The 22627-nt window shown below is 37.1% G+C and overlaps 1 protein-coding gene across 16 annotated transcripts in view; it reads right to left on the bottom strand.

Moving 5' to 3' along the window:
- Window positions 1–22627, bottom strand: part of NUMB (NUMB endocytic adaptor protein) — a 184063-nt gene that overhangs the window by 128268 nt on the left and 33168 nt on the right. For 13 of the 16 annotated variants that reach the window (XM_045807866.2, XM_087856105.1, XM_087856114.1 and 10 more), the window contains one exon: window positions 6500–6631. The exons of 2 other annotated variants lie outside the window; for them this stretch is intronic. The gene's annotated coding sequence lies outside the window, so the exon portion shown is untranslated. Of the gene's footprint in view, window positions 1–6499; window positions 6632–8491; window positions 8718–22627 lie in introns of those variants that run through there. One more of the 16 variants, XM_087856104.1, reaches the window with a different exon arrangement.

Genomic DNA, 22627 nt, shown 5'->3' on the forward strand with positions numbered 1-22627 from the left:
CCTTACACATCATCATTATCAAAAACTACCACAACTGTAATTTCTTGACTAATAACTAAAACCAAAGTTACATGCTAGTCCTGAATCAGTTTGACAAAGTTATAATCTCTTGATAAGGATTATTCTAAGTATCTGCTCAGACAGCTTTAGGAAATCTGAGCTGAGGGAAGTGACAGAAAACAAGAATGTAGAATCAGGAAGCATCCTGGGCTCTGAATTGCACACATAGTGGGAGCTCAGACATTCAAAACTATCACCAAGAGTGCATCATCAGGAGGGCCATCTCCTCAAACAATAACTTAAGCCTTCAGGAGTCAACTTCAGAACAAAAGTCCTGGAACATTAAGACTACTGTCCCCCACAAATTCATATTGCTAGTGTTCTTAGGCATTATGATAATGGTACTAGAGTTATACAGAAAAATAATTTGCTTTTATTAAATGTTTATTAAAGTATAGTGTCTTTTCTTTTTTTAGAAGATAAACTAAGTACTTAGGGGTGCAGTATCCTGATGCCTGCAATGTTCTTTCAAGTGGTTCACAGACAAGAGAATACACGCATATTAGAATATATCTATGTATCTATATAGATTATAGATATATAGATATAAAGCAAGTATGGCAAAACATTAAAGTTACTGAATTATCAGAGATATACAGATGTTCGATGTACTATTCTTTCAACATTCTTATATATTTGAAATGTTCATAATAAAAGCTGGTGTTAATGTTAGTTTTCTGGCTTGAGTATTATGCTATAACTATGTCAAATATAACCACTGGAGGAAACTAGGTAAAAGTCACACTGAACCTCTCTATCTTCTTTTTACAACTTCCTATTAATCTAAAATTATATCAAAATAAAATGTTAAAACAAAAGCGTTGGGAAGACTTTCCGTTTGGTAATAGAGTAAACAAACACCTCCATTTATCTCTCAATGAACTAAATTATAAAACCTGGAAGGAATGCATGAACAGCTATCTGAAGACCCTTAGAAGTAAATATTACAGGCAGATCTGGGAAGAGCACCAGAATTCAAAGTATCACTGTACTTGCTGCAAGTTTACCATTTTTTCCGTCTAGTATTTCCCAGCCTAAACACAACATAATCCAAAACTCGTAAGTGAGCACTATGGCATAGGTGGAAAGAAATACAGGAGAAGCCCCCTAGCCCCGGCTCAAACCTAGGAAAGGGAACTTCTAAAGCTCAGAAAAAGATGGGGCACCTGGGTGGTTCAGTCGGTTAAGCATCTGCCTCTGGCTCAGGTCATGATCCCAGGGTCTTGGGATGGAGCCCACATCCGGCTCCCTGCTGAGCAAGGAGCCTGCTTCTCCCTCTCCCTCTGCCTGCCGTTCCCCTTGCTTGTGCACGCTCGCTCTCTCTCTCTCCTCTCTCTGTCAAATAAATAAAGTCTTTAATAAAAATAAATAAAGCTCAGAAAAAGAGGGGTGAATCCCTTGGGAATTTATTCTCTCTTTCTACCCATCCTCTCATGTTCCAGTCCCCCAAGGTCTTCTGTGGTGGGTACAGCAGCAACAGCAAGAGCATCTGAAAATAGAAAGCCTCCAGGGGCAAAAATTCCGAGGGGAACCCTTGCCTTCAAGTGGGAAGACCAAACTTCATTTTGTTTTTTTCCTTTTCTTTATGTCCAGAGGGAAATGACTCCATAAGTTGTTTATGAACTCCTGAGCTCACCCTCAACCTGTGTAGGTATGGACCTAAAGTAAGTAACGTAACAAAAAATTTGAAAACTGAGATAACAGGTAGGCCTCCATCCATAAGGCATCACCCTCAAGGTCATGCAAGTGCCTCACCTACAAGGCTACTACCCACTCACTTATACAACAAGTATTAGATGAATAAGGCGCCTTCTTTGTCCTCAAGGAGGTAGCATTCTAGGAAAGGATGCAGACACACTAATAAATAACTGCAATTTAGTTTGAGAGCTGCTGTAATAAAGGTACATACCAGATACAGAGCTATCACAGAAAATGAAGCAATTAAATTGACTTGGATAAGCCGGGGAGCACTTCGGAGAAGTGATTTAGCTGGAGCTTAAATGGTATATCACAGTACCCCTTAAAAAGGCAAGGTGGGCAGGAAACAGCATTCTAGGCAATGGGAAAGAGTTGGCAAAAGCTCAAAGGCAGAACATCATATATTAAAGGAACTACGAGGAATTTGGTGAGAATAATCTAAAAGGTAGCACTGAGCTATAAGACTGAAATGTACCTAGAAAACAAAAAGGAAGTACAGGTCTGTTAAGGTACAGCTCCTTAAACATCACATTAAGAAATTTAGCTTTTTTCACAGGTAATAGAATATAATTTTAAGTGGTACAATCAGACCTGTGACTAAGGATAATTCTAGTTGTTTTCTGACTGTTCTGGACTAGAACACTGACCTCCAAACTGTTTTGATCCCTTAACTATTACTAAAAATATTTGAGTATATCCCTCAATATATGTATATTTATATTACATCTAGATATATTATACTCTACATATGTATATATATTAAATATACAAAGGAGAAAATGTTTAACTGATGAGATAGTGGCACCTGAGTGGTGTAATCTGTTAAGCATCTAACTCTTGGTTTCGGCTCAGGTCATGATCTCAGGGCTGTGAGATCAAGCCCTTGCATAGGGCTCCACACTCTGCACACAGTCTGCTTGAGATTCTCTCTCCCTCTCCCTTTACCCCTCCAGCTTGTGCTCTGTCTCTCTAAAATAAATAAATAAATTTTTGAAAAAATTGAGATGATAAATATAATAGCCAAGAAGTAGGAACAATTCAAATACCCAACAACTGATGAATTAATTTTTAAAATTGGTATATCGAGGGGCACCTGGCTGGCTCAGTCAGTAGAGCAGGCGACTCTTGATCTCAGGGTTTTAAGTTCAAGCCCCACATGGAGTGCAGAGATTACTTAAAAATAAAATCTTTTAAAAATAAATAAATAAAATTTGGTATAACTATACAATGGAATATTCAATAATAAAAAGGAACAATGCTGGGGTGCCTACATGGCTCAGTTGGTTAGGTGTCTGACTCTTGATTTCAGCTCAGGTCATGATCTCAGGCTTCATACTGGGCATGGAACCTGCTTAAGATTTCTCTCTCCCTCTGCCCTCCACTTTCCTTCTCTCTCTCTACAAAAAAAAAAAAAAAAAAAGGAAATTCTGACAGGTACTACATCAAATGTCCTTGAGGACATCACACTCAATGAAATAAGCCGGTCACAAAAAGACAATTCTGGATGATTCCATTTATATGAGGTACGTACAGTAGCCAAATTCACAGACAGAATCCTGGTTGCCAGGGGTAGAGGGAGGGGAGAATAAGGTAGTTGTTGTTTAATAGGTATAAAGTTTCAGTTTCACAAGATGAAAAGTTCTAGAGATTGGTTGTTCAACAATGCAAATATACTTATTAATATTACTGAACTGTACACAAAAAAATAGTTAATGTGGTAAATTTTATGCTATGCCAATCATTTCCTTACCACAAATTTTAATCACTTTTGTTAAACATTTCAAACATAAAAGGTGTTATATTTTTTAATAATGGGGGGTGGGGAGTTCAAGACAAGAAAGTCACACAACTTCTATTTTGCCAAAAATCTGTATAAGCATGAACCGAATGCCATTTTTCAAATGAGTCATTATAATTTTAGAAATCAAAGTAGGATAACCACTAATCCCGAAGAAATATAATTTCTGCCTTCCATAATTATTCAAAAATCTTTTTTGTATTTTAAAAGAATATTTACATATTCATCTTTTCAAAGATTTTATTTGAGAGAGAGGGCGAGCACGAGCAGTATGCAGAGGGAGAGGGAGAAGCAGACTCCCGGCTGAGCAGGGAGCCCAATGTGGGGCTCGATCCCAGGACCCCGAGATCATGACCCAAGTCGAAGGCAGGCACCCAAATTACTGAGTCACCCAGGCGCCCCAAAAGTCATTCGTCTTCACAAGAGAACCTTATCATTTACCTCCTTCCATGAATTGAATAGAGTGCCACAGAGTAAACACCAGCATATTTGCAATTTCTATAGGGTGTTTTAGAAGTTTTTATTGTTGTTTGTTTTAGCTTCAGTCAGAAAGCAGTATTTCACTCACTCAAGGGATTTTTTTAAGCCCTTAGGCACAGGCCTTGCAGAATGGAGGCAAGATAAACCCAGAAAAGATGTTAATCAGCAATTTACCTACTCAAACTTCTTAAAAGCAAAAGTGGGCTTTAAAAATGCTTAAAATAAAAAAAGAAGGCAAGTTAATGCTTACAGGCTTTATATATGTCTATACATATATGCATGTATCTGTTGTTATTTAAGACACAATATTTTACACTACTCATTATTTCCAATCTATGTCTACTGGAAAACATCATGCTTTTAGATGAAAAAAAAAAAATTAAAACAGCTTTCCCAATTATTATACCTTTGAACTAAAATAAAATATACCGTTTCACAAGCTCTGTCAATTCTGATTATTCACAGTTAAGGGCAAACTTCTGAGATTACCTCTATTGTCACAAGAGCTGGTTAAGTCCTTTCCCATTATAAGATATCTGTGAGTAGTTGGGAAATAGAACTGAACCATCTCTGCCATATTAGGCTCATATCTAGACAGCAAAAAAATTGTTCTGGGCCTAAGAGATAATGAGCGTGACAGTGTGTGTGTGTACACATACATACGGGTATATATTAATTATAGCTTATTTCCCACCTATAGTGAATGGACCAACATCTCCATGTAAGAGGACTATCTAAAAATATTATCCCATTACATTCAGGAATTAAGTACTAACTATATTCAAACCTGCCAAAGGCGATTCATAAAACTGCTAAGTGTGACCAATAATACAACCAAATAGGGGCATCTGGGTGGCTCAGTCAGTTAAGCAACTAACACGTGATTTCAATTCAAGTCCTGATCTCAGGGTCCTGAAAGGCTCCAAGTTAGGCTCCCTGCTCAGCAGGGAGTGTGCCTGAGATTCTCTCCCTCTGCTCCTCCCCCACTCATGCTCGCTCTCACACGCTCTCTCTCTCTCTCTAAAATAAATAAATAAATCTTTTTTTAAAATAGTAATAATACAACCAAATATTCTACAACTTTGAAAGTTTTCTTGTTCCACTGAAATTTTAAAATATTTACCAGAAATTTAGCAGGTAAAATTGTACAATCCTAAAAAAGATTAGTTTTCCTTAAAAGTAGCAGATAGACAAAACAAATGATGCATACAGAAACACTGACACTAGTTTCTCAAATCTATCATATCAGAAACCAGCTTCCCAAACAATTCTCCAATTATTAAAATAAGGAAAAAAAAAAAAGTAGCCTTTAAACTAAAATAAAAGCCATTTTTTCAAAAACAAAAAATCCAAGCTACAAATCTTATTTTGCATCTTGTTCATAAATTTTTGTCTCCATTTTTCAGTTTGCTGCTTTATTGATACAAAAGAAAATTCAAAATCTATCTCACCTCTTCCTGTTTAGGCATCTTATTTTCAGCATCATACTCTACTTAGACAGGAAAAAATACACAAAATTCTTACTGGACTCATACACCATAATTTCTGTCAATATTCCTCTTTTTATATATTACACATATTATTTATACTCTTATCTTAAAAGTAATACAAACTGTGACACATTATATTCTCCAAAGATGGCTACAATGGCAGATTCCATCCTATGAGCTCTTCTAATGAGATGCTGATATTCCTCCCTTCAAGCGGTGTGGTCTATATCTACCCCCTCTTCTGAACCTAGGTGGACCTTTAGGACTACCTCAACCAGCAGAAAAAAACAGAGTACCATTATGTGACTTCCAAAACGAAGTCAAATATGCCATGCAACTTCACCTTGCTCTCTTGGGATGCTCTTTCTTGGAACCGAGCCATCATGCTGTGAGGAAACCAAGCAGCCAAAAGGAGAGGTCATGTGTAGGTGTTGTGGCTAACAGCCCAGGCTTAGGTCCCTACCAAAAGCTAGCATTAACACATATATGAGTGTGCCAAGTGTTCAAATGATTCCACCACCCAGCCTCAAGCCACCCCCACCCTTTCAGCTACTTCATCTTAGGCCACATATTAACAGAGACAAGCTGTCCCCACTAAGCAGGTCTTGTCCAAATTACAGATACATGAGCAAAATAAATGACTGGTATGTTTTTAAACCACTAAGTTAGGGGTGGTTCGTTATGTAACAATAGCTAACTAACACAAGCTCATAAATACAATTTGAAAAATGCACAAAAAGAGAAAGAAGAAAACTTTCAATTACCCTAAGTTTCACCACTGTTAACATTTTGACACATATTTTACCATCAAGAAAATATTTTGCCCCACTCAATTAATATTCCAAATGCTTTGTTTTTACCAGGATAAAGGGCTAAATTTTTTAAGGTAGTCAACTGTTCTCATCTAACAAGAAATAGAAAGGAAAAAACACTAGCATTCATTCTACTTATCTTTACTATCTGTTTCACATACCTGTCCTTAGTGAGGTGTCTGAGGATGGTTGGTACACCAATATTCCAATCTATGGATGTGAATCAAGACCCTGGGTCAAAACAACAGCTACGCTGGACCTCCTCCCTGGAAGAAGCTGCTGAAGCTCCAAATCTGAAATTTTTAAGGAAAGAAAATACTAAATATAAACGTTTCCTTTTTTTAAGATTTTATTTCAGAGAGACAGAGAGTGTGCGCACACTAGAGAGCATGAGCGGGGGGAGGGCCAGAGGGAGAGAGAGAAGCAGACTCTCCATTGAGCACAGAGCTGGACGTGGGGCTCAATCCCAGGACCCCAAGATCAAGACCTGAGCTGAAGTCAGACACTTAACCGACTGAGCCACCCAGGCCCCCCTAAACATTTCCTTTCAATCATTTATAATTCCATCTTTACAGCTGAATGGGGGCTGGTAGAATGGATTAAAATTACATGTAAGCAATGCATAGGTTTCACTGAAGGTGGAGCTGGATAATGTGGATTCAAGTCCCAGCTCTACTGCTTACTAGATATATGATCTTACTTAAGGAACAAATTCTCTGTGCCTAAGTGTCATCATGTGATGAAGACTAAAGTGACTGGATCAAAATTTTGGGCTGGTAGTCAGAAGACCTGGGTTCTAAACTCAGTTATTCTGCCTTGCTATAAGAACTTTGATACTTCTCTGAGCTCAGATACATCATCTCTAAAAGAAGAGGGTTGAATCAGATAATGATTCCTGAAACCTAATCCTTAAATAGATGCTAGCCATGACTGAAAATTGATGTAAAGTTACCAACTGTGCTTACTCTGAGATTGTTCTTCCTACTTTTTCTGGTATTAAAATGGCTTCTTTTATGAGACGATGTGATGGACAGTACTAGTTGTTTTATAAATAAGAGTCAAAATCAAAAGCTGTAGCCCTGTGTAAGCAATACAGAATTCTTTTTAGAAATTCTAGTGTCTCTATGATTTCCATGAGCTCTAAAATCCCCTCAATTTCATTCTATGTATTGATTTGCTACTCAACTAGTATTTTTTTAGGTACCTAACATGTGACAGGGACTCTACTAGTTGCTGGGGGAGCCCAAAAATAAATAAGATTAGTCCCTGCTCTAAAAAATCTCCCAATCTTATAGGAAAGCAGATACGTAAACCTCAAAGACAATATAACGGGTTAAGTTTTCTAATAGAGGCTTTGCACCTTTTAAGAGGTAAAATAGCGGAATGAATGCGTTTTTAAATTAAGTAGGATTTTTTTTTTAAGATTTTTTTTTTAAAGTGATCTCTACATCCAACATGGAGCTTGAACCCTGGGATCAAGAGCTGTATGCTCCGCTGACTGAGCCAGCCAGGTGCCTCAAATTAAGTAGGCTTTTAAAGTGAGTTTTATAGTTGTATGAGGAATTCCTTAACCTCTTTAAATTATAATTTCCCAATTTGCAAAATAGGAATGATTACAGATAACACAGAGTTGCAGTAAATAAATAAGATGCTAAAAACAAAGGCCAATCCACCCAAAAGTTTGGCTTATATACTTTCCCGAAGACAAATTAAAAATGTATCATGTATTAATGATCAGCACAAAAGGGATCATTTACAACACTGATTTATACTCAGGGGTACCTTTCTCCACTAACCTCTAAACAACTGAAGGGGTACAACCAAGTTGCTCCATTTATATCCCTAGCACCTAGTGCAATTCCTTATAAATAGCAGGTATTAATAAATAGTTTATTAGAAAAAAAGACTGAATGAATGGCTTCTTTTTGTAGGATTTAAGTTATAAAAGCTGAAAGTAAAAATTCTTAAGGTTTCATTCAAAACTAATTTTAAGTGTATATTTTAAGTACTCAACCTGTCATATTGGAACCTGGATATGCAGGCTTGTTTTATTTTATTTATTTTTTTTTTAATTTTTTTTATTATATTATGTTAGTTACCATACACTACATCCCTGGTTTGCAGGCTTGTTTTAAAAAGCAAAATAGGGGCACCTGAGTGACTCAGATGGTTGAGCATCTGCCTTCGGCTCAGGTCATGGTCTCCAGGTCCTGGGATGGAGGCCTGCATTGGACTACAGGCTCAGCAGGGAGTCTGCTTCTCCCTCTCCTTCTGCCTCTTCCCCTGCTCACGCTCTCTCTCTATATCTCTGTCTCAAATGAATAAATAAAACCTTAAAAGAAAATAAATAAAATAAAAAGCAAAATAAATTCACCAATGTAATAGTGGTGTTGCTGAATAAGAAGAGGAGTGGCAGCTAACATTAATTAAGTACTTACTATGTGCCAAAAAACTCTTCTAGGCACATTCCATGGATTATCTCACTTAATCCTGACAAGAACCCTTATGAAATGAACCATTTATGTGATCATTTTATAATAAATGGACACAAAAAAGTCAAGTTACCTCCAATATCATAAAACTTCTAAGAGGTAGGGTTAGGATTTTTAAAAAAAGAAAAAAAAAAAATCCAGCTGCATGACTCCAGAGTCCCCTTTTTAATTTTTATTTAACTAAATAACTTTGTTTGAAAAAAAAAAAAAAGATTTTACCAGAACTAGGAGTATTTGCTTCTAACCTTTTTTTTTTTTTTAACAGAACAAGGAGTCATTTCCTACGTGCACTAAACACAAATACATGATACAGTCCCTCCCCTTGAAGGCCCTATGCATCAATGTGGTGATACTATTAATCAGAGGTAACATGAATAAGTAATATCCTAATTTGATTTTTATTACTTTAAATTTTTAAAGGTTTTATTTATTTATGAGAGAGAGACAGAGAGAGCAACAAGTGGGGAGGAGAGGGAGAAGCAGGCTCCCTGCTAAGCAGGGAGCCAGATGCAGGGCTCGTCCCAGGACTCTGGGATCATGACCCCAGCCAAAGGCAGATGCTTAACTGACTGAGCCACCCAGGTGCCCTTATTATTATTTTTTTAATTTAAGTAGGCTCCATGCCCAGTGTGGAACCCAACGTGGGGCTTGAACTCACAACCCTGAGATGAAGACCTAAGCTGAAATCAAGAGTCAGATGCTTAACCAACTAATTTTATTCCTTTAAATTTAATTATCTCAATGTTAGGTTTATCTGTAATTTCTTTTTCATTTACTTTATTTTTTATATATATTTTTAAAGATTTTATTTATTTATTTGACAGAGAGAGACAGCCAGCAAGAGAGGGAACACAAGCAGTGGGAGTGGGAGAGGAAGAAGCAGGCTCCCAGTGGAGCAGGGAGCCCAATGCAGGGCTGGATCCCAGGACCCTGGGGATCACGCCCTGAGCCGAAGGCAGACACTTAAAGACTGAGCCACCCAGGAGCCCCTCTTTTTCATTTACTTTAATTCCAGGTATTACTATCTTGAGTTTTCAGGATATATAGGAAAGGCTTATGCGGTCCTAAAGGAAATATCAATTTAAAAATGGAAGATAACAGAAACTTATTTTGTATGGAAATTTCCTTTCAAATAATCACATTAAAAAAAAAAAAACACAGAATAAGAACAGCTGAGGGACACCTGGGTAGCTCAGATGGTTAAGCGTCTGCCTTTGGCTCAAGTCATGATCCCGGGATCCTGGGATTGAGTCCTGCTTCGGGCTCCTTGCTCAGTGGGGGCCTGCTTCTTTCTTGGCCTGCCACTACCCTGCTTGGGCTAGATTGCTCTCCCTCATTCTTGCTCGCTCTCTCTGACAAATAAATAAATAAAATCTTCAAAAAAAAATAAGAACAGCTGAATTTTATTTCCAATACATGCTCTAGAAGAATTTCAGATGTAACTCGCAAAATATATTTTTAGGCAACAATGTATTTCACTTCATTTCTTCACTGGCTTGATTCTAGAACAGACTATAATGCCTCTGATGTTTTATTTGAGTTTTAACAGTTGTGTTAAAAGAGAAATAAAAAAAATACTACAGAGAAATAACAATAGATATAACATAATAAATGCTTTCCAAATATACAGAAATCTAATTGTTACTAGAGAGAACACTTGACATGTATTTGATAATGAGCCACTATAATTAAAACAAGTCATATTCTGTCCACAATTACATTCTACATCTTTCTGCCTCCATAACAACACAATAACCTAAAATTCTCCTTACTATACTGCAGCTATTTTCAAGGACGCCAATATTCCAATAACACTAACCAAGGGGCCATAAGAAGTTATGAAGGTTAACAGTAATTTTCCCAATATCTTCATATTGGAGGCTAGATGCTATATTTAAGGGGAAATACGACTATGGATTATTTCTAAAACAGTACCAGAAAAGGAAAAAAAAAGGTTTAAATTTCTATTTTTTTAAAAGATTTTATTTATTTACTTGAGAAAGAGAGAGAGAGAGAGAGAGAGAGGGAGAGAGCACAAGCAGGGAGGAGAGGGAGAAGCAGGCTTCCTGCTCGCAGAGAGCCCGATGTGGGGCTGGATTCCAGGACCCTGAGATCATGACCTGAGCCAAAAGCAGACGCTTAACCAACTGAGCCACCCAGGTGCCCCAAAAGTTTAAATTTCTAAAAACACAAATGGAAACACTAGCATTGTGAATTCACAGCACTAAATAAAAAGCTGCTGGTTCCAAGATTTGGTCTGCCAAACTTTTCCCCATGGATAAATGTTCAACACCCATTAAACATTTTACACCACTCCAAGACTAAGAGTCTTCTGCTATTCTATGAAGAAAAATGAACTCCCAGTTTGGTTTACGTTCCAAGTAGCTGTCCCCAGAGGAACAGATCGGAGAAGGGCAACTTAAGCACAACATTGAAGCTTTATTGAGACCTGGAAAACAAAGAAATCTTACATACTTCCCACATAGAATATGCCTATGGGAAAAAACTATATTATCTATTTTTTAAAAAAATTTTACATTTTTTTAAACTATAATCACTATGCCAATTAGAGTAAGTATAAGGGGAGGAAGTCTTTCCAATTACAATTAATTCCTCCTAGTCAAAACTTAACTCATAAATTGTTTATCATACCTGAAGTTCTTCATCTCTTTCACTTCTAATATCTTTTCAAATGTTTTAGACCCACCCACCACCCAATCTCAATTCTGAATGCCATTCAAAAAATAGGTGATTATCTCCTTAATACCCCCTCTTAATATATGATCATTAACAGCTCTTATATGTGATGTGCTACTTACAACTCCAAACCTGTGTTCCATAGTTCCAAACCGTTCTTCTCAAAATGGTAGCACACTATTATTTTCTCTTAATTATATACAAATTCCTTGCTACTCAAAATGTGTTTCACAGACTGGTAGCATCTCAGGTCCTACCTTAGATCTACTGAACAGAATCTATATTTTAACAAGAACCTCAGGTGATTCATACACAGAAAATTTTGAGAGTCACTATGGTAATTCACTCATTCAGGGTCCCTTTCCTCCTGCTTTACAGTTCCTAAACTATAATTTGGCATATAAGGAATCAGATCCTTTCTCTTTTGAGCATATTAAGATCTACCAAAATGAAGTGAGGAATAATCTTTAAATAAGATTACAGTTTCTTCACAACCTTCTTTTCAAAAAAGATTGTAAGTTCTATGAAGCCAGAGATTTCAATATACCCTCAAGACCAAAAGAGTGTCAGGTGAATATTTGTAGAAGAATCAGAATAGATACCAGATGATCCCTAAAGTCCTCTGACTTTTAAATCTTTGGCTCTTCCATTCGTTATGTAAGCAAAATTCTATCTAAGGAAGGGAAGCTAAAAAATGAGATCATCTAAATGTACAAAATAAAAAATATGCCACTTTAAGTGACTTGGTCCAAGTCAATAGGCAGGTAGGTTCACTATTAAGTTCATAAGGCTCAAAAACATTTTTTCATATCATTTTTTTTAAGTTTTAATTTATTTATTCATTTTAAGTAATATTCCACACCCAACGTGGGGCTCGAACTCATGACCTTGAGATCAAAAGTCACATGCTCTTTTGACTGAGCCAATCAGGTGCCCCAATATCATATAATTATTACTGGATTTTATTATTATATTTTAGGTCAAGTAACAATATTTCCTCTACATATACACTATCATCCAAGTAGCTAGCAAATGCAGAGAGCGTGAGTTGGGCACTTAGAGCTTAAGGAAGCCTAAAATGTACACATTGCTGGAAAGAATGTGTACATGAAAACTGAAGATTACATGGTATGATTAGTTTCCTCAAAGCCAGGAGAAATAAGTGCCTCCAATCTTTACTGTGCTTACACTGAAATACAGGGAAGAAATGAAAGGGAAAGAAAAGAATAAAAGTACAGAAAAGACACACAAAAAAAAATTAGGGACCAGATATGGCAACAAGATAGAGAAAAGAACAGAGGTTAATAGTAATCAAAAGTCTCAAAGAATGTGATTTAGGGACTTAGAAAAGGCAAAAGCGGCTACAAAAGCAAAGAGCAGAATACCAACTGAAGCAGCATCCATTTCAGAAACTTCCAATGATGACACAATGCAAGAAATTTTGAGGGGCACCTAGGTGGCTCAGTCGGTTAAGCGCCTGCCTTCGGCTCAGGTTGTGATCCCAGAGTCCTGGGATCAAGCCTAGAGTTGGGCTCCCTGCTCAGTGGGGAGCCTACTTCTCCCTCTCCCGCTCCCCCTTCTTGTATTCTCTCTCCCTCTCTCACTCTCTGTCAAATAAACAAATAAAAATCTTTAAAAAATGAAAAATAAAATAAAAAATAAAAAGAATATTTGAGAACAAGTAAATTTTAGAGTATCTCTGGACTGAGATACCTGTCTGGCTCAGGTGGTACAGCATGTGACTCTTGATCTGAGAGTCATGAGTTCAAAGCTTGGAGCCTACTTAAAAAAAAAAAGGGGTGTTTTAAAAATATCTCTGGGGTTAATGTATCATTTCTCCCATCTACAATAGCCTATATATCTGAATTAATAAGGAACAAGGAAATATAACCCTAACCCTCAGAGATCAATAAAAAAGCAAATTACTTTGTTTTCTTTTCATTGAGTCTAGAAAAATTTTCATCGATCTCTATGAAGATTTTCATTAAAAATAAAAATGGTTAGGACCACCTGGGTGGCTCAGTTGGTTAAGCACCCGACTGTTGGTTTCGGTTCAGGTCATGGTCTCAGGGTTGTGAGATCAAGCCCCCCGTTGGGCTACGCGCTCAGCACAGAGTCTGCTTGAGATTCTCTCTCCCTGTCCCTCTGACCCTCCCCCCTCCCTACCCCCACACACACTCTCTCATGCTCTAATTAATAAAATCTTTTAAAAAAATGTTAAAATAAAGTTTTGATTCCTCACCTACCTTCTACATATTTTCCCTATTTATATTAGATTTAGTCCAAAATGTGCAGAGATTTCTATTTCTAAAAAACATTTTCTAGAAATCTATTACATGCAAAAAAAAATTACATAAAGGTTACATTAGGGTGGGGAAAGAACACCAGAACAAGGGACCAAAACAGAAATCATAAGGAACTATAAAAATGGAAAGCATCTAGGGGTGCCTGGCTGGCTCAGCTGGAAGAGCATACAACTCTTGATCTAGGGGTCAAGTATGAGCCCTCCATTGGGTGCAAAGATTACTAAAAATAAATAAATAAACAAACAAACTTTCTTTAAAAAGTAAAACATCTACACTGCAAAAACCACTATGAAAGAAAGTTAAGACATGAATGACAAATTAGGAAAATATCTACAATATAAAACAGAGATTTAATACCCTTAATGTATAAGAAGCTCAGCATGGGCAGAAATACATGAAAATACAGCTTACAAAAGAAGAAACAAAAGCATAAGCACAAGATGTTAAACTGCGCTAGTAATCAAAGAGATAAAAAAAAAATCTTTAAAAAAATAATTTGCATTTATTTGAGAGAGTGAGCGAGTGAGCGAGAGAATGTGAGCAGATAGGGGCAGAGGGAGAGTGAGAAATAGACTCTCCCCACTAAGCAGGGAGCCTGACATGCAAGGCTCAATCCCAGAACCCTGTGATTACGACCTGAGCCAAAGGCAGACATTAACAGACTGAGCCACCCAGGAGCCCCAAAGAGATGCAAATTACTACCATTTCATATTGACAGATACTAAAAATATCAGTAACAGCCATTGTTCTATAAGGTATATGGAATCTAGCACTCCTATTCACTACTATTGAGATTATATCTAACAACAGTTTCTCATTATAAAAGCTTTCAGGAAAATAATCACATTTCAAAATATGCCCATCTTTTGACCCGACAGCCCCACTTCTAAAAAATTTTTCTAACTAAAGGATGTGTACAAACATATATGGACATAAGAGCTATTACATATGCCCAGTACACAGCAGGTGTTCAGTAAATATCTGATGAATAAATACTATTGTTGAATGATGAACAGTATTGTTTATAACAGCAAAACTACTACCATTACAGAATGTCTACAAATAAACCATGGTATATCCATATTTTGAAATTCTCTACAGCCATTAAAAATGATAATGCAGATCTATAGTTATTAATTAGAAATTCATCTACAACAAATTACAGATGTTGAAAAAAAACAGTAAAATGTATGGTGGTTCCTCAGAAAAAATAAACAGAATTACCATATGATCCAGCAATTCCGTTTCTGGGTATATACCCAACAGAATGGAACGCAGGTACTTAGATATTTGTACACCAAAGTTCATAGCAGTGTTACTTATAATAGCCAAAAGATGAAAACAACCTAAATGTCCACTGATATATTAACAGATAAACAAAATGTGGCATATACATATAACAGAATATTATTCAGCCTTAAAAAGTGGTATTTTGACACATGCTACAACATGGATGAACCCTGAAAACATTATGCTCAGTGAAATAAAACCAGATAGGAAAGGACAAATACTATATGATTACACGTTTTTGAGATATCCAGAGCAGTCAAATTCCTATCATAAAGACAGAAAGTAGAATGGTGGTTGCTGTGGGCTGGGGGGAGTGGAGAATGAGGAGTTAGTGTTTAATGTGTACAGTTTCTGTTTGGAAAGATAAAGCTCTATGGTTGCACAACAATGTGAATGTACTGAATGCTACTGAACTGTACATTCTAAAATGGTTAAAACAGAAAAAATGGTTAAAATGGCAAATTTTATGTTAGTATACTTTACTACAATAAAAAAATTATAGAGACACCTGGGTGGCTCAGTTGGTTAAGCATCTGCCTTCGGTTCAGGTCATGATCTCAGGGTCCTGGGATCGAGCCCCGTGTCAGGATCTTCTGCTCAGCAGGAAGCCTGCTTTTCCCTCCACCTGACCCCCAGCTTGTGCTCTCTCTCTCTCACGATCTCTCAAATAAATAAATAAAATCTTTAGGAAAATAAAATTAAATTAAAAAGTATAATGAAAACCATAACACGTCTTCTAGACCGGAATAAACACTGTGTTTATTATTTCTGAGTCCTATGTTCATAAAAAATGAGATTAAAAAAATGCATTACTTTGGTTATTCCTATTCCCAGTCCTATTCAGTACTCCCTACACAAGTCATCAGGAATAGTACCAAATGCATGCCGGTCAGAATGGATAAAATCAACATCACAAGAAACAACATGTGCTGGAGAGAATATGGAGAAAAAGGAACCCTTGCGCACTGTTGGTGGGAACGCAAGCTGGTGTAGCCACGGTGGGAAACAGTATGGAGGTTCCTCAAAAAATTAAAAATAGAACTACACTACTATCCAGCAATCCCACTAGTGGGTATTTACCCAAAGAATATAAGAACACTAATTCAAAGGGATATTTGTACCCCTATGCTTATGTTTATAGTAGCATTATTTACAACAGCCAAGATATGGAAGCAACCCAAGTGTCCATCGATTGATGAATGGATAAAAAAAGACACACACACAAATGGAATACTATTAAGCCACAGAAAAGAATGAAATCTTGCCATTTGCAACAACATGGATGGAGCTAGAGAGTATAATGCTAAGCGAAATAAGTCAGAAAAAAACAAACACCATATGATTTCACTCATATCTGGAATTTAAGAAACAATACAGAAGAGCCAAGGGGGGAAAAAGAGAGAGGGGGCAAACCAAGAAACAAAGTCTTAATTATAGAGAATTGATGGTTACCAGAGGGGAAGGGAAAGGGGGGATGGGTTAAATAGGTGATGGGGATTAAGGAGTGCACTTGTCTTGAAGAGCACAGGGTGATGTATGGAACTGTTGAATCACTATATTGTACACCTGAAACTAACATAACCCTGTATGTTAATGAAGTGGAATTAAAATAAAAACCTATATTACAAAAAAATAGTACCAAATGTAAATATTCTTCCTCTGAGGTTCAAAGCATAGCTCTGTAAATTACAGTTTGCATACATATTCTTAATAGACACCAAATCAGAGTTAAAACATGTAGCTTCTGTGTTTTTTACTAATTACTTAAAATGAAAGTCAAATTCCTATGTAAATTAACTCTCATACTCTTCAGCAAAAAATTCAAGCTATCTAGAATATAGCAAAGACCCCAAGTAACAGGAAATATCTCAAACATCTGAATATGGACATTAGAAAGTCAACAGAAAACTGAAGAATAAACTACTGAGATCTGAGCCTTTGAGACTATAAACTACAGTTTATAGTCAAAATAAGTAAAAGGAGGAGCCAAGTCTGATATCAAAGTAAACATCAAGAATAGAAAGCTCCAACCAAACCTATCTTCCCCCTCCCATCCTCTGAGAATGGTCTGACTCTGGCATAACTGAAAATATCTGGTTAGGTCATACCTAGGGAATTCATTCCATAGAGGAGTGGCAGGTACTTAAGGGGTCCTAGCTGAATCTTTATTGAGCTCAAGGACCAGGTGTTTCCAGGTGTGGGAGCAGTGTTCCTGCTTAGCCAGGTGCACTCTCACCTCATGAGATGCTGCCCTCTGGCACACTCTGTAAGCAAAGGGAAGTCAGGTCAACACACTGCTCTCCACAAGAAACGAAGACAACGATTTTAAACTGTGAAAACATTTAGGTCACAATTAGCACTTAGAAAGAGAGAAATAAAACAGAAAAGATGAGTGCATCACATATATTAAGGATGAATACTGATCTACGGATCCTCATTTTTCTTTCAACTCTGTGTGTATGGGGGAGGGTCATCATCGAAAATGTTTAAAATTTGGGGCACAAGCCTGGCTCAGTTGGTTAAGCATCTGCCTTGGCTTCGGTCATGATCCCAGGGTCCTGGGATCAAGCCTTGCGTGGGGCTCCCTGCTCAGTGGGGAGTCTGCTTGCCCCTCCCCCCAGCCTGTGCTTTCTCTCTCTAATAAATAAATAAAATCTTTTTTAAAAATGTTTAAAGGGGTGCCTGGGTGGCTCAGTTGGTTAGGCGTCTACCTTCGGCTCACGTTCTGATCTGAACCGTTTTGGGAGCCCCACACTGGGCTCCCTGCTCAGTGGGGAGTCTGCTTCTCCCTCTCTCTTTGCCCTTTCTTCCCCAGCTCGTGTTCTCTCTCTCTCTCTCTCTCTCAAATAAGTAAATAAAATCTTTTAAAAAACAAAAATAAATAAATAAATAAAATGTTTAAAATTCACTGTTGTAGAGAAATGTTTGTAAATGTGCACCCGAAGATAAGCAAGAATATGTTTGTAATACCAACAAAATGGAAAAAAAAACAATGTCCATCTTTAGGAGAAAAGATAAATTGTGGTACAGTCATACAACTAATACATATACCTGAGAAAATAAATAACAGTTATACACATTGATATGGGTGAATTTTAAAAACACAATATTGATTAGCCAAAGCAAATAAATATATGTAGTAAAACAAAACAAGAATATATGTGTACTATGGGGCACCCGGGTGGCTCAGTTGTTAAGCGTCTGCCTTCGGCTCAAGTCACGATCCCAGCATTCTGGGATCCACCCCCGCACCGGGCTCCCTGCTCGGCGAGAACCCTGCTTCTCCCTCTCCCACTCCCCCTGCTTGTGTTCCCTCTCTCGCTGCCTCTCTGTCAAATAAAAAAAATAAAAGTCTAGGGGCACCTGGGTGGCACAGCGGTTAAGCGTCTGCCTTCGGCTCAGGGCGTGATCCCGGCGTTCTGGGATCGAGCCCCACATCAGGCTCCAACACTAGGAGCCTGCTTCTTCCTCTCCCACTCCACCTGCTTGTGTTCCCTCTCTCGCTGGCTGTCTCTATCTCTGTCGAATAAAATAAAATAAAATAAAATCTTTAAAAAAAAAAAAAAAGGAAAGGAAAGAGAAGGATAGACATCTATAACATAGGTCAAAACCAACCTCCTAACTCTCCCTTGAAAGGCAATGTAGATTTCCATTAAATACAGGCTCCATCCAGGACACTCCACTAAAACAAAAGATTTTTGTTTTAAGAGCACAAACTGGGGCGCCTGGGTGGCTCAGTCAGTTGAGTTGTCTGACTCTCAGCTCAGGTCATGATCTCAGGGTCATGAGATTGAACAATCAAACACCCCTCCAGGCTCTATGCTTAGCCTCAGCTCAGAGTCAGCTTGAGTTTCTCTCCCTCTGCCTCCCTGACCCTCCCCCTACTCACACATCATGTACTCTCAGGAAATAAATAAAATCTAAAAAAAAAAAAAAAAAAAAAAAAAAGGCACAAACCTGAAATGAGATGCAAGTAGGTAATTTATCTATCCTCAGTTCTCAACACTTAAGATAATGCCTAACATAATATAAAAGAAAGAAAAGTAATTTAAAATAATACATTGTAATATTTAAATGCTCAGGTATAACCATCCCAGCATTCATACTACTAAGGAAATCGACACTTGCATGCATATACGAAATACCATGCACATGACATCTACAAATGTAGACTGACACAAATGAATTGTATTAGAAAATCAGATGCCAAAAGGGTCAATGCCATTGGTAATATGATTTTCCAAAACAGTTAACAACTCTTGTTAAAGTTTTGAAGAAACAAAGTACAATCTGCCCTCAGTTTACTAAGTAGTTGCATTTCTGGAAAATTCAGTGTCTATTAAAACCATGCAAAAAAATACTTTGTTTAAATGTGCTTAAATGTATAGCAGAATTAGCATCAGATAAGTACAAACATGTTTCTCACCTACAAGAGCTGGGAAAATGTTAAAAAATCATGCAGAACTGTCTCAGACATTGTGGAATGTATGGCATTCCTGGCTTCTGCTCATTAAATGCCAAGGCTGCACCCACCCCACCCTAATCATTGTGGCAACCAAAAGTGCACCTTAAAAGATTCAAAGATTCATAGGGGTCCTGACCCCACTGAGAACCAGTGACTTCTAGAAAGGCTAAGTCCCAGTATGGTTTCCAGACAGCCTTTATTTTCACAACACCATAAAGCTAAAGGAAATGATAAAGCCTACCCAATTTCTAACTTTGGCAAAGAAGAGTGGCGCCTGGCTGGCTCAGTTCTCGGGGTCGTGAGTTTGGGCCCCATGCTGGGTATAGAAATTACTTAAATAAATAAAACCTTAAAAAAAAAAGAAGAAATCCTTATTCAGTGAAGAAATTATTAGAGAAAGTATAAAGGCAGATCAAAACCCAAGGATCCTCACCCTAAATGAAAGTGATACATCGAACCAAAGTTTGGCAATTTTTTCACCCATCTGATAGCAATCTTTGAGGACAGTGTTATTTTGCAAAATAAAACAAATGTCCCAATTGAAAAACACTGTAACACTCAAAAAGTATGCCATAGTTTACAAAGCATTATTTAATTTTAATCTAACAATTTTATAAGACAGATACCATTATTTTTTTATACTACTTTTAAGAACAATCTCAAAAAAGGTCAAAGTCACAGAGCCAGTAAACTGAGAGATAAGACTTCAAGCCCTCTGATTTCAAATCCTGTGTTCTTTCCATCAACTATACTGCTGCACAAAGATTCAATATGGCAATACAGATAAAAAGAAATTCGTAAGGGGCATCTGGGTGGCTCATTCAGTTAAGCATCTGCCTTCTACTCAGGTTATGATCGACTCAGGGTCCTGGGATTGAACCCCACATTGGGCTCCCTGCTCAGTGGGGAGCTCACTTCTCCCTCTGTCTCTGCTGCTCCCTCTGCTTGTGTTCTCTGTCTTGCTCACTCACTCTCTCTCAAATAAATAAATCTTTAAAAAAAACAAAACAAAACCCACAACTCATCAATCAATACAAGAAAAGTGTTAATGGCAAAAGATCAATATAAAGCCTCTTGAACTATTTTGATATATCATAGACAGCTGTACTACCTATAGTAGTTATTTCTCAATATGAGAATTTTTTAAAGATTTTTTTTAAGTAATCTCTACACCCAACGTGGGGCTCAAACTTACAACCCCAAGATCAAGAGTTGCATGCTCTACAGACTGAGCAGACAGGCGCCCCAGAAGAAAGGTAAAATTTTAGCAATTACCATTACATATAGTATCTAATTACTTTCTAATATCAAAAAGATTCTGGATCATAATTTTAATCAATCTTCAACTTAATCAAATATTCCAGAATCTCACTACAGATTCTGACAGTTAAAAAGTTAACAAAGTCTTTTTAAAAACCTTTCCATTTAGGGGTGCCTGATGACTCACTAGGTTAGTTGACCAAGTCTTGATTTCGGCTCAGGTCATGATCTCAGGGTCCTGGGATCCACCCCTACATCTGGCTCTACACTCAGCGGGGTATCTGTTTGAGGATTCTCTCTCCCTCTCCCTCTGCCTCTGCCCCTCCCTGCACCATGCGCTTGCTCTCTCTCAAATAAACCTTAAAAAAAAAAACAACAACAATCCTTTCCATTTTGGGGAGAAATACATAACCATTAAGAACTTCATGAAAATCTCAGCTTAACCGAAGTGTCTCTAATGTAGTCGCTAGATTAGTCATCTCAGTTCATTTGAGAATGACAACATGAAGGATGGCTTATTGAATTATAACTCATTCATGACTGGTAGATTAACTTTAAAACTCTAAATGGTGTTAGTGCTATGGTTCTTAATTGATAATACACTTCCATAGTTCCAAACATCCATATGCACACAACAGTTTATAAGACAAGACAAAAATAAAAGCAAAGGCATACCCAGGGCTTGATGTAAGAGGAAAAAGGAAGTAGTATGTCTTATTATTTCAGCTGAAGAAATACGGAAATAAGATCATTTATCAGCAAGTACAATCTTCTTAGACACATTTCCAAAGGGCAGAACTAATATACTAAGGCTTCCCTAAAAAAGGGTGGACAATAACCTACATGACTCATCCCTCCACTAATTCAAACCCAAAACCCAAGAAGAAAGAATAATTTGACATTTCTATTTTAAAAGAAAAAAAATTTTTCATTTATGCTTCTAAATTCATGTGTAAGGTTTAACTGGCTGGAGTGAACTCTTTAGGAGTTACAACATGAAAGCATATTAGTTATAAACTACACACAAAAGCTGAAAGTCTTAAAATTTTATTTTTAAGTAATCTCTACACCCAACGTGGGGCTCGAGCTCACAAACCTGAGATCAAGAGTTGCATACTCTACAGACTGAGCCAGTCAGGCACCCCTGTCTTATTATATTTTATCCCTCCTTTTTGTTCCTCTTTCCCAAAGAGGAACTTTACTCAGTCATAATTGTGGTTGTCTAAGCCAAAGTCTCTACTTGAAACAAGACCTTATTTTCTCCCTCATGCACAGTTACTTCTATTTTCCTGACTTGAATTCACTTCATTACAACTTCCATAATCTCTGTGATATCTATACATACTGCACTAACTTTTTTGATTAGTAGCTAATGGAAAGTATATGCAATAGAGCTTAAAAGAATTATCAATCACCTGAATACTTCTAAAATGTTACCACAAATAGAAAGAATTAAGCACTTTGACACTTTATTATATTGAAAAGAATTGCAAGTCATCTTGAAAAACCTCCAATTCAAAGTTGCTAAGACAGATTAAAATTAGATTTAAATATATCACCCAAAACCCTCAAAACATGCCATAATCCCCAGATACATTTGCAGAAATTTCAAATACTGATTGACAAGTGTTTTAGGGTTATTATATATTATACATTATACATAGATATCTATATCTATAGATATATCTGTCTAAACACAGAAACCAGTAAGGAATTATAGGACTCGCTTGAAAATATAATAGCTGACATACATAAAGCACCTATTGTATGATAGGCATT

The sequence above is a fragment of the Ursus americanus genome, chromosome 26 (genome assembly GCF_024610735.1).
Source record: "Ursus americanus isolate L20-20 chromosome 26, mUrsAme1.1.p, whole genome shotgun sequence".
NCBI classification, from domain to species: Eukaryota; Metazoa; Chordata; class Mammalia; order Carnivora; family Ursidae; genus Ursus; species Ursus americanus.